Raw genomic sequence first — 10,753 nt, 5'->3', positions numbered from 1 at the left:
GCATTCGTTATTTTGGAGTACTTTGGTATTGCAAAACGTTCAAAACGTTCATTTTAAGATTACAGCACTCTCGGTAATGAGCGCGGTATCGAGCGTGCAATGTCCGGTTCCGGGTCACCGGGTCATGACGTCACTGTGTCGCAGTTTGTTTGGATTTAAAAAAAGAAGGTTAATATTAAAAACTTTTTGTACTGCTAAAAGTTATTTAAGTTAATATTTCATGGTTAATTAAAATTATTCTTGTGATCCCAAACTTCCTTTAAATCACGGGTGATGGACTTGACTTCCTCTTCTGTCTCCATCACTGTGGGCAGCGGCTGTGCTTTATCACAAACTATCTGGTTGGTACCCAATGAAGATTGTCCCAAAAGAAATCAACATAATAGACTGTAGTTGTTTAAGGAGACCAGCAGGGGGCTCTAGACATGCCACCTTGTGCCAGAGACAACAGATTATTGATAATTAGGACCCTTCCTCTGTATGACATTTGTGGTAACAACCACCTCCATTTCTCTAACCTGCCCTTCACCTTTTCTACCACCCCCTCTCGGATCTAAACCTAACCTTCACTCTTTGCCCAGTTTAGTTTATTTATTTCAGTTTGAATTTTTATCATTAAAATAATATCATCAGCATAGGCTGAAACAACAAAAGCTCTCTGACAGTGTGGTAGCACCAGCCCCTGAATTGAGGAGCCCAACTTACAAAGCAAGGGTTCAATAGAGATGGCATATAACATGCCTGAAAGAGCACACCCCTGCTTTATTACTGTTTGAATTCTCAATGGAGCACTTAATCCTCCATTCATTTTCAGTACACTCTCAATGTCCTGGTACAACGCTTTCACCATAGCTATGAAACCAGGGTTGAGGCCAAAAGCCCCCAAAGTTTTCCAAAGATAGAGGTGCTCAACCCGATCAAAAGCTTTTTCTTGATCCAAAGAAATGAGACCAGAATGTGCCCAATAAACTAGAGACGTCCAAAACATCCTGAATTATTAACACATTGTCATGAATAGACCTGCCAGGCACACAGTAGGTCTGGTCCTGATGCACGATCTGTTCCATGACTTCTTTTATTCCGTTGGCCAGCGCTTTGGAGAAGATCTTATCATCAGTGCAGAGCAGTGAGACAGGACGCCAGTTTTTTTTTTTATCTCAACTCAACTTTATTTATAGAGCCCTTTAAGGAGTAAACAGACTCATTACCTTCCGAGTGTTCAGAAAAGAACTGCACAGCTCGTCTCCTGATGGCTCTATCTTCCATTAGCTCCAGTCCCGCTGCTGATCTCAGAACATGGATGTACCTGCTCTGCCCATTCTTTTTTTCCAGCCCAAAGAAAAATTTGGATGGAGCATCCATCTGAGTTGCACTCTAAAACCTGGATCTGACCAGAGCTCCCTGGGCTCTGGTTCCCAGTAGGTCTGTAAGAGCTGACTTTTTGGCTTTTAGGACTTCAATATGTGCTTGTTTTCCTGTGGACTCTAGCAAAGTTTGGAGTTCCACAATTTCAGCCTGTAGAGCTTTCATGGATCTTGTGATGTCCGTGTGGCATTGAGAGTGTACTGCTGACAGAACGTTTGAATTTCGGCTTTACCTCAATCCCACCACTGTTTATAAGACTTAAAATCTTTCCATACATACATATCTAAAACTCTCTACAATGTTTTTAACAAGTAACAAAGATGTGTTAAAGTACCATGAATTGCTTTTAGTTTTAAAATTGTTCATAAAAATATTACAAAAAACAAGAGAGTTGTCAGTAAAAGGGGCAGGTACAATAAAACTATCCTTAAACACATTCATCTGATACTTGAAGGTATAAAACCGATCAAGTCTGGCTAAAGAAATAAAACCATCTCTGCTATGACTCCACGTTTATTTTGTTTCTCCTCCACACGTCTACAAGCTCATGATTTTAATTACCTGGTTTAACAGTAGGATGATGTTCAATATGATTCTTATTCATAGAGTCCTCCGCAGTACAATTAAAATCACCTCCTAAAATCAAAAAAGTGTCGTTAGTAACACTTTTAATAATGAGTTCATCTCACTCAAGAACAGCAGTCTGCAGGAGCATAGACATTTACCAAAAACAGCTCACACTGCTCAAAAATAGAGTGATCTACCTCATCATCATCATCATCATCATCATCATCACCATCATCACCATCATCACCATCATCATCATCATCATCATCATCATCACCATCATCATCATCACCACCATCAGCAGTACCTTTAGGCAAGGCAAGGCAAGGCAAATTTATTTATATAGCGCATTTCATACTCAAGGCAACTCAATGTGCTTTACATGATAAAACATTCAATTGTTTAAAATCAATAAGAACATTTAAAATCATCAGTAAAATCAATTAAGATCATCAGTAAAATCATCATGACATCAACAACATGACAAAAAATCTCTCAATCATATGCAGTAGAGAAAAAAAGTGCCTTTAACTTTGATTTAAAAATGTTCACATTAGATACTGACTTCAGCTCCGCTGGCAGTTTGTTCCACTTCTTTGCAGCATAACAACTAAAAGCAGCATCACCATGTTTACTGTGAACTCTGGGCTCCACTATCTGATCTGTGTCCATAGATCTGAGAGACCTGCTGGGTTCATACCTGACTAACATGTCACTGATGTATTCTGGACCAAACCCATTCACAGATTTATACACCAGCAGCAGAACTTTAAAGTCTATTCTGAGGCTGACTGGGAGCCAGTGTAAAGACTTTAAAACTGGAGTAATGTGCTCTGACCTCTTTGTTCTGGTTAAGACCCGAGCTGCAGCGTTCTGAACCAGCTGTAGCTGTTTGATGCTCTTTTGGGGGATTCCTGTCAGAAGACCATTACAATAGTCCAGTCTGCTGGAGATAAAAGCATGGACCAGTTTCTCCTGATCTTTCTGAGCCATTAAACCTTTCACTCTGGAGATGTTCTTTAGGTGGTAGAAGGCTGTTTTTGTGATAAATTTGATCTGACTGCTGAATGTAAGATCTGAGTCAATCAGAACACCAAGGTTTTTGACTTGGTCTTTATCTTCTAAAGATCCAGACTCAAGATACTTGCTGACAGCAGTCCTCTTTTCCTTGTTACCAAAGACAATCACCTCCGTCTTGTCATGGTTTAGTTGAAGGAAGTTTTCACTCATCCAGCAGTTTACTTTTTCTAAACAGTCACACAACACCTCAATGGGACCATGGTCATCTGGGTTCAGTGATAGATATAGTTGTGTGTCATCTGCATAGCTCTGATAATCAACCTTACAGTTCTGTAAAATTTGTCCTAAAGGAAGCCTGTAAAGGTTAAACAGAAGAGGTCCAAGAACAGATCCCTGAGGAATCCCACAGGACATTGGTAATCTGTCAGATTCAAAGTTTCCAATGCTTACAAAATAGCTTCGCTCCTCCAAGTATGACTTAAACCATTGCATTACTTTTCCATTTAGTCCAACCCATGTTTGCAATCTGTGCAACAAAATTGTATGATCTACAGTGTCAAATGCAGCACTTAGATCCAACAGAATGAGAACAGATACTTTTCCTGAATCAGTGTTCAACCTTATGTCATTGATCACTTTGATAAGAGCAGTTTCAGTGCTGTGATGAGAACGAAAACCTGACTGAAATTTATCAAATATTTTGTTGAATGTTAAGAATTGACTCAGTTGGTTGAAGACCACCTTCTCAATGATCTTGGCCATGAATGGAAGGTTGCTGATTGGTCTATAGTTAGCCAGTATAGAGGCATCCAGTGTTCTAGTTAGCTCCATCCTAACTCCTGGTAAAACAGCCTTTCCCTCGACTTCTTATCAGATCTCTGACTGTTTCAACACTATTTTTTTTTTTTATCAGGGAAGTAGTTTTCAATTTTAACTCCCCACATGTTTTTTTGTTTTCTTAATTAATTTTTTACATTTTTTTCAATACTGTAGTCTTTTTTGTTTCTTTGTCTTTGAGAAAAGCAGATGTCTCACTATCAGTTAGATGAGAAAAAAACTTCATCAGCACTGAACTCCGACCCTTCAGATTCCTTGTGTTCCCTTTCTGATTTCACTTTTGCTTTCTTACTTGTTTTAAAACAAGTTTTACTCATTTCCTGCTAAACATAGTCATTATTTTTCTCTTCCTGCATCCCCTCCTCTGCAGTATCAGCGCTCCCCTCTAGGGACGCTGTGGCCTCTGTTTCTATCATCTCCTCTACTCACACATACGTCCTTCATCTGCACCATTCTGTATTTACCATCTACACCATTCTCTTGTCCAACCTGTGACTGTTTCTCTCCCTGCCTTTCATCAACACACTTCTGTGTTTCTTTAACTGTTTTTTATCTCCTCTTCATAGACTTTTCTACGCTTGTTTGCCTGTTTTACCTGCATCGCTCCCACTCTGTATCTGTTCTCCATTCTTTAATTGTTCTCCTACCTTTCCGTTATTCCCGTCATTCTGCACTCTCCCACCTGCCCTCCTCTCCTTCTCAGTACTTTCACTTTGTTCATCTACTTGTCTGCGCTGTCCCTGCACCTCCTCCCCCATCAGCCCTTGGGTGATCTCCTCACCACTCCTTCCTCACCCACCGGTCTGTTTATCAGCTGACCTGCCGCCCTCACCAAAATCTGGACATGCCCTGACCGGGGCGCCCCTCTTTCTTACAGTGGAGACATTTCATGTTTTCGGACGCAACGTGAATAACATAATCAAAATCATCCAATCTCAAACTTTACACAAGACTAAGGTCCTCATTTCTTTAGTTCAAAATCCTGTACACTTGTTGTCTCACGTCTCTAAAGTCACTTTTCCAGTGGTGGCACTGGTGCGACTAACTTTCTTTTTGGTCGCATCAGCACAGAATTTGGTCGCACCCCCTTTTTTTTTCAAGCCATGCGTGCTGATAAATAGTTGACTTAACAGTAGTTTAACTAACTTAACATCTGCATTGTTTCACCCGATTCAATTAAATTCAAAGGGTCCAGCTCTGATAGTGGGGTCTCCGAACCCTCGTCCCCTGGTCAGGGGTCTGCAACCTTTACTCTACAAGGAACCATTTAACCTCATCTCACCTGGATTAAAGTCCTCCTGGAGCCACAAATACCTTCTCTATGAAGACAATACAGTATTAAATTATATAGAATAATGTTTGATTTCATTTGATTTGATTTATATTGATCATGTAAATGGAAACTTATAAACAGTTTGAAATAAAATAAAATAAATTAACATCAATGAATAAAACAGTATCTTTCATCTTCAAATTCTTATACATCTCAGTTTAAATGAACACAATGTTATATAAAGAAGATTTTTATTTAATTTGAAAGGCTACAAAAAGTAACTTGAATATGATAACACATGATCATGTAATCAACACATGCTAATAACTCATTTCTTACCACACATGCATATTGAACCTGTACATTGGTGAAGTAGGAATGTACTGAGTCATTGCACAATGTGATTTATTTTAGGTTAACAAATTGTTATATCTTGATTTTATTTGTCATTAATCATTATTAGCCTCTGTAAAAAAAAAAAAAAACTATTTATTTCAATAGTTTTTTTTAAAGCTATAGGGAGCCATTGCATAAGAGTCAAAGGGCCAAATTAGGCTCCAGAGCCGCAGGTTGCAGACCCCTGAACTGAGAGAACCACAGCTGAACATCTGTCCTGGCATCATCGTCCATCAGTTCTGTCCCCTTCATGATGACTCTGATGAGGTCCTCCTTTTTGGTGTGGAATCGTGTATGCGCTGCGCGTGTACGCTCTCCACTCGGCGCCCCACATGCACTCCGTCACTATGCCCGGTGAGCTCAGCGAGCCCTCCCACCCCACCATCCCCCCAATCGCCCGCCCCACGTCCAGACGCCTGTCCCCAGTGTTGGTGATGCAGCAGTGTGTGACATGGCGCGTGTACACTGAAAGAAATTACTTTTGGGTGTACTAAATTTTATTGTGTAAAACTACATAATTCCTACTTTGTAAAATTAGGTCTCAGTGTTTACTAACTTTTGTCATTTAAAATTGTGTACGAATATGTGATTTAATTATTTAAAATAATGAATTGTATAGGAACTGTAACAATTACTGTAATTTTAGTATTAATCTGTTTTTTTTAATTATTGTAATTATTATGAAAACCCGAGTAAAATTTACTCCAAAAAGATCAGAGCTCAAGTTTGAATTGCACATGCGCAGTGGGACCCTTACAACCCGGGATTCAGTCTGGTAGTCGGTTAGGACGGACTCTTTAACCAAAGGCGAATTCAGTCAAAGGAGCTGTTCCAGGACTCCAATGTGCAAACATGTAAAGGCTAAGGTAAGTAACTACTTTTCATTTCTGTTTTTCGTACAACAATATACATATTTTTTGTTTCAGTATATTATCGCAGACGAGGACGTTAAGAAAACAAGGCACCTGTTTGCGATGCTAGCGCCACAAGCATGGCCACACAAGCCCCTCTACTAAAAAGTTGGAGCTGTATTTTCGCAATTTTATTTAATTTTTTACTTCTCGCTACAGGAAAGAACCGAATGCAAACCACTGAAAACAATTAACGCAAAATCCAAATCCATACATTTTCAGCAAGTGTCGCAACTGTTACGGTCAATACTACAGATCCCATCATGCTTTGCCTTGGCACGTCACGTGTGCTCGTCAACCAAAACAACGATGGCGGGTGTGTTGAGACTTTACGGGAATGCCTGTTCTTTCGTCTGCAAAGAGCTTGTTCTCGTTTCTAAAACTTATCTCTGGGCTGTGAACAGAGGACCGCGCGCTCCCGTTAAGCCCCCCGTGCCCCGGTATGTTAGATTTGGAGCTCGTTCTGGATATCATGCTTTTCATTACAGTCTCACTTTCTCACAATGCAAAACAAAATAACCACTTATGTAAATGCGACTGATACTTATGATTATTACTTATGCTTAACAAATATTAATGGCACGTCTTGTCTTATTATATATATTACTTTTTTATATAAGAGTTGGCTTTTTTGAAGCAGTGAAACCTCTCTCTGTTCATCACCACTAATACATTCTAAAACCCCTATACTGTTTATCAGCTAATTCACGCAATCACAACAACGTGATGTTAGTCATTTTGAGTCATTTTCTAAAACCTGTCTTGCAGAAAAGTCCTGAAACTGAAATCCCTCAGATTCATTTGGAACTTTCACTCAGGTAAACATTTAACTATAAACATTTATTGTTTACCAGCTAAATGCATTGATTAAATAAGTTTTCTTTTTGTATTTTTGTCCTACAGTGACCCATATTTCTCAAAAGACAAACGGCAGGCAGCATAAACCCTTCAAGCACCAGCCGGTATGTTTGATTTGGAATCTGTGTACCAAAATTCCATCAGTGCATGCTTATTACCTGTTAACTATACTGTTACAACAGTTTGGTCACACAATCACAGCAAAGATGATGTCATTAGTAATTTTGAAATGACCTAAAATGTGTCTTTTAGAAAAGGGGAGAGTAAAGTAATCCTAACTGAGACCACTAAGATACTACACACTTTCAGTCTGGTAAGCATTTAACTGTAAACATTATTTATTGTTTGCTAACTAAATTAATTAATTTAATTCCTCATTTCTTTTTTGTTTCTTTTGTAATTTTGTCTTTCAGGGGAGCCATACATTGAAGTCTAGGGAGAGCAGATGTCACAAAGGAGATCCAGTAGGGAAGAAGGGTGGTGCTATTGGAGCAAAACTGAGACCTGTCTTGGACAACCTGAGACAGGTGTGTTTACTTGGTCACAATTGAACCTGTCTTGAACTTGTGCTGAGTGCATTAAATATTTTTTCTTTACTATTAATAAATTCCTGTCTGACTGTTTACAGGACCAAACTGTTGAGATGAGACGTGGAGATGTGATTCGTGGATTAATGCTCTACCTTGGTGAAAAAGAGGAAGACCTCTTTCTAGATTTCCAGGTAAAATACTTGAAATTTGTATGATTGCATTTATGATTATTAAATTAGTAATCATTCTGTTACAGACAAAACATACTCAAGTTTATTATTTATTTTAGTTCACTGTAATATAGCTAGGGCATATCATTTTTTACTTTAAACTTGTACGCTGTTGAGTATGTGTTGAAGTAACTATTGCTCTCTTTTATTTATCTAGGTGGACAACTTGGAGGATGTTTGTCAGCACAACATGAAGATCGCTGTTGTTCGTGCTTCCTATGCTGAAGAGCCTGTGGATGTTTCCATTGTTCTTGATGGCAAGGAGATTCTGACTGGATGTGGAAATGCTGCAAAGGCATGTACACTGCTAATGGGTCTCATTTATTCCCTGAATCTTGTTTATCCTCCAACACTGCGTTACACTTTTGAAGTGTTCCAGAAACTTTTCTTAGATTTAGATGCAATAAAGCTATCCCCCAAAGTACAAAGCCTGAAAATGAAGTTGCTGTCCAAAACTTAAAATATGACATTTTGTTCAGCTTAAGCGACTTGTCGTGCCATTGCCGTTATAGCATTTTTATGCTAGCAAGCAGTTTTGTTATGGTGAAACACCTGCACATGTTTCAAAGTGGTTTTATTCTTGGATTTCATTTGTAAGCCATTATGTTTTGGAAGTCACTTTTTCATGCAGACTTTAGACAAATTTTTGGTTCTTTGTCTAGTTTAGTTTGTGTCTACTGCAATGCCAAATACTCTACTGCAATCATTTGTTGCCCTAAATACGAAACTGTTCATGAATGTTAATACAGCTGTAAACGCATGCAGCCATTTCTCACAGCTGTGCCTTCAGAAAAGACATTGTGTTTGTTTGTAATAACAATAATTGTCGATTCATTGTTCTTTTAAGTGTAAAACTTGGACAAAAAAGGTTGTCAATAAACAAAAAAGTTGTTGATAAATATTGGCATTTTTGTATTATTGATTTTTCATATTAATTCAATAAAATTTAACATGTTGTAGTTATTACTCAAATTTAGTGCTTAATATTTATTTTTGTAATAAGAATAAATAAACTGATGCAACAGATAAAATATAAATAACATTAAATAAAGTAATCCATTATTGTATATGATCAGCACACATAAAAGTTACTCAGTATTTCTATGACACACACAGAAATATCCAAAAAATCACATACACCTTACTTCATTATTTCACATAACCAAGTGTAATAAAACTGATTTAGTAGGGTAAGATTTATTTACAAATACCATTTAGGTTTTACTTGATAAAGGCAAGAGAGTTTTACTTGATTTAGAGTAGTAAAATTTCATTCAAATATCATCATGCAAATACTTACAAGTATTTTTCTAAGTAAATGTTAATAGTTATTTCTTTCAGTGTAGTGTCTATGTCGGACCCTGATTCACAGGAGGAAGACTCAGAGGATGAGGAAGTTTACTCCTTTTGGATTTTCACTAGAACTCGCACAGATGAGACCAGACAAAAATTTACTCGCACACACTGAAAAAATAGTCGCATATGTGACCAATTTACTCGCAGTCTCGAGCCCTGCGTCTGTGTGACACTACATGACTCATAACTGATAATTCAGATCCAGCTTTGTAGTAAAAGTACTTTGAGTTTTAGGAATCATTTTGTTTTGTTTTCATTGCCAATTTTCTGGTCATTGAATGTGTTTGTTTTGTATATTTTACTCTTTTTGTGATTATTTTAGTCATTTTTGTCTAATTTTAGTTTTGTCGTCATTTTCTGTGATTTTGGATTCATTTTTTTTGTTTATTTTTGGAGTCAGTGTGTGCATGTAAACCTGAGTAGGTCTATGGTGGGAGGTCGAGCCCAGTGATTCTTAAATGGGGGTACGTGTACCCCTAAGGCTACACGATGGCATTACAGGGGGTACATAGAGAGAGAGAGATACTGGAAAATTATTAAATGTGAGCATGAAAAATATGGGTTTTAAAATGTTTATTTTTAGTTAATAATGATATTCATAATAATGATTATAGAAATGATCTTGATTAGAAATTAACTGAAAATACAAGAATCATAAATGTTCCCACACCAGAATGGAGAAGACAGGAAATTATAAAAACTATAGAAATAAATATTTTCTGAAGCCACTAAATCAGTGTTTTTCAACCGTGGGGTCGTGGACACATGTGGGGTTGTCTGGAATTTAAATAGGGTTGCCTGTAATGTAGAGTAATTGATAAAAATGTATAATAACTATGTAAAAATATATTCTTTAAATTTAAAACAACATGTATTCTATAGTTTAACTTTCTCAAATATAAATCTATGTAAAATAAAATGCACTTTATATCTGAGCTGGTGCAACTTGTAACTAATCCAAGCTGCTCTGTATTTGTAACACAATAAAACAAACATGATCAAAAACTACTTAGAAGAAAAAAGTGTCTTTGGGGCCGCCTGAAAGTTTTTGATATCAAAATAGGGTCACGATGCAAAAAAGGTACAAAATACTGTTGAATTCCACTTCTTTACAAAATGATATTATTCAAAAATGTTATCACTATTACTGGTATTCTGAGGAAAATGTTGTCGTTGGAGAAAGTTGAGCCAAAAAACTTTGAGAACCACTGGTCTCTAGCCTGTACTGTGTGCTAAGCTAACTTAAGCAAGTTTTGTGTCTCCATGGCGATAAACTGTATTTCCCTTTACCAAACACGTCAATATAAACTGTAATGATGGTGGTAGCCAGCATGTTTAAAATGTTAATCCAGGATAAATCCCCAAACATTCATGTGTAACATAATAGTTTTTTAGCAGACGTCGCACGTT

The 10,753-nt window shown here is 37.5% G+C and overlaps 1 long non-coding RNA gene across 1 annotated transcript; it reads left to right on the top strand.

The window, feature by feature from the left end:
* The first annotated feature begins 7,503 nt into the window (after positions 1-7,503).
* Positions 7,504-8,306, top strand: LOC114465136 (uncharacterized). The gene is made up of 4 exons (XR_003674285.1): positions 7,504-7,540; positions 7,641-7,754; positions 7,856-7,948; positions 8,145-8,306. It is a non-coding gene; the product is annotated as an uncharacterized LOC114465136 (long non-coding RNA).
* The last annotated feature ends 2,447 nt before the right edge of the window (positions 8,307-10,753 follow it).

Source organism: Gouania willdenowi, chromosome 1, assembly GCF_900634775.1.
Source record: "Gouania willdenowi chromosome 1, fGouWil2.1, whole genome shotgun sequence".
Classification (NCBI taxonomy): domain Eukaryota; kingdom Metazoa; phylum Chordata; class Actinopteri; order Blenniiformes; family Gobiesocidae; genus Gouania; species Gouania willdenowi.
Note: the sequence above shows the minus strand (reverse complement) of the source record. Positions and strands in the feature narration are given on the sequence as shown.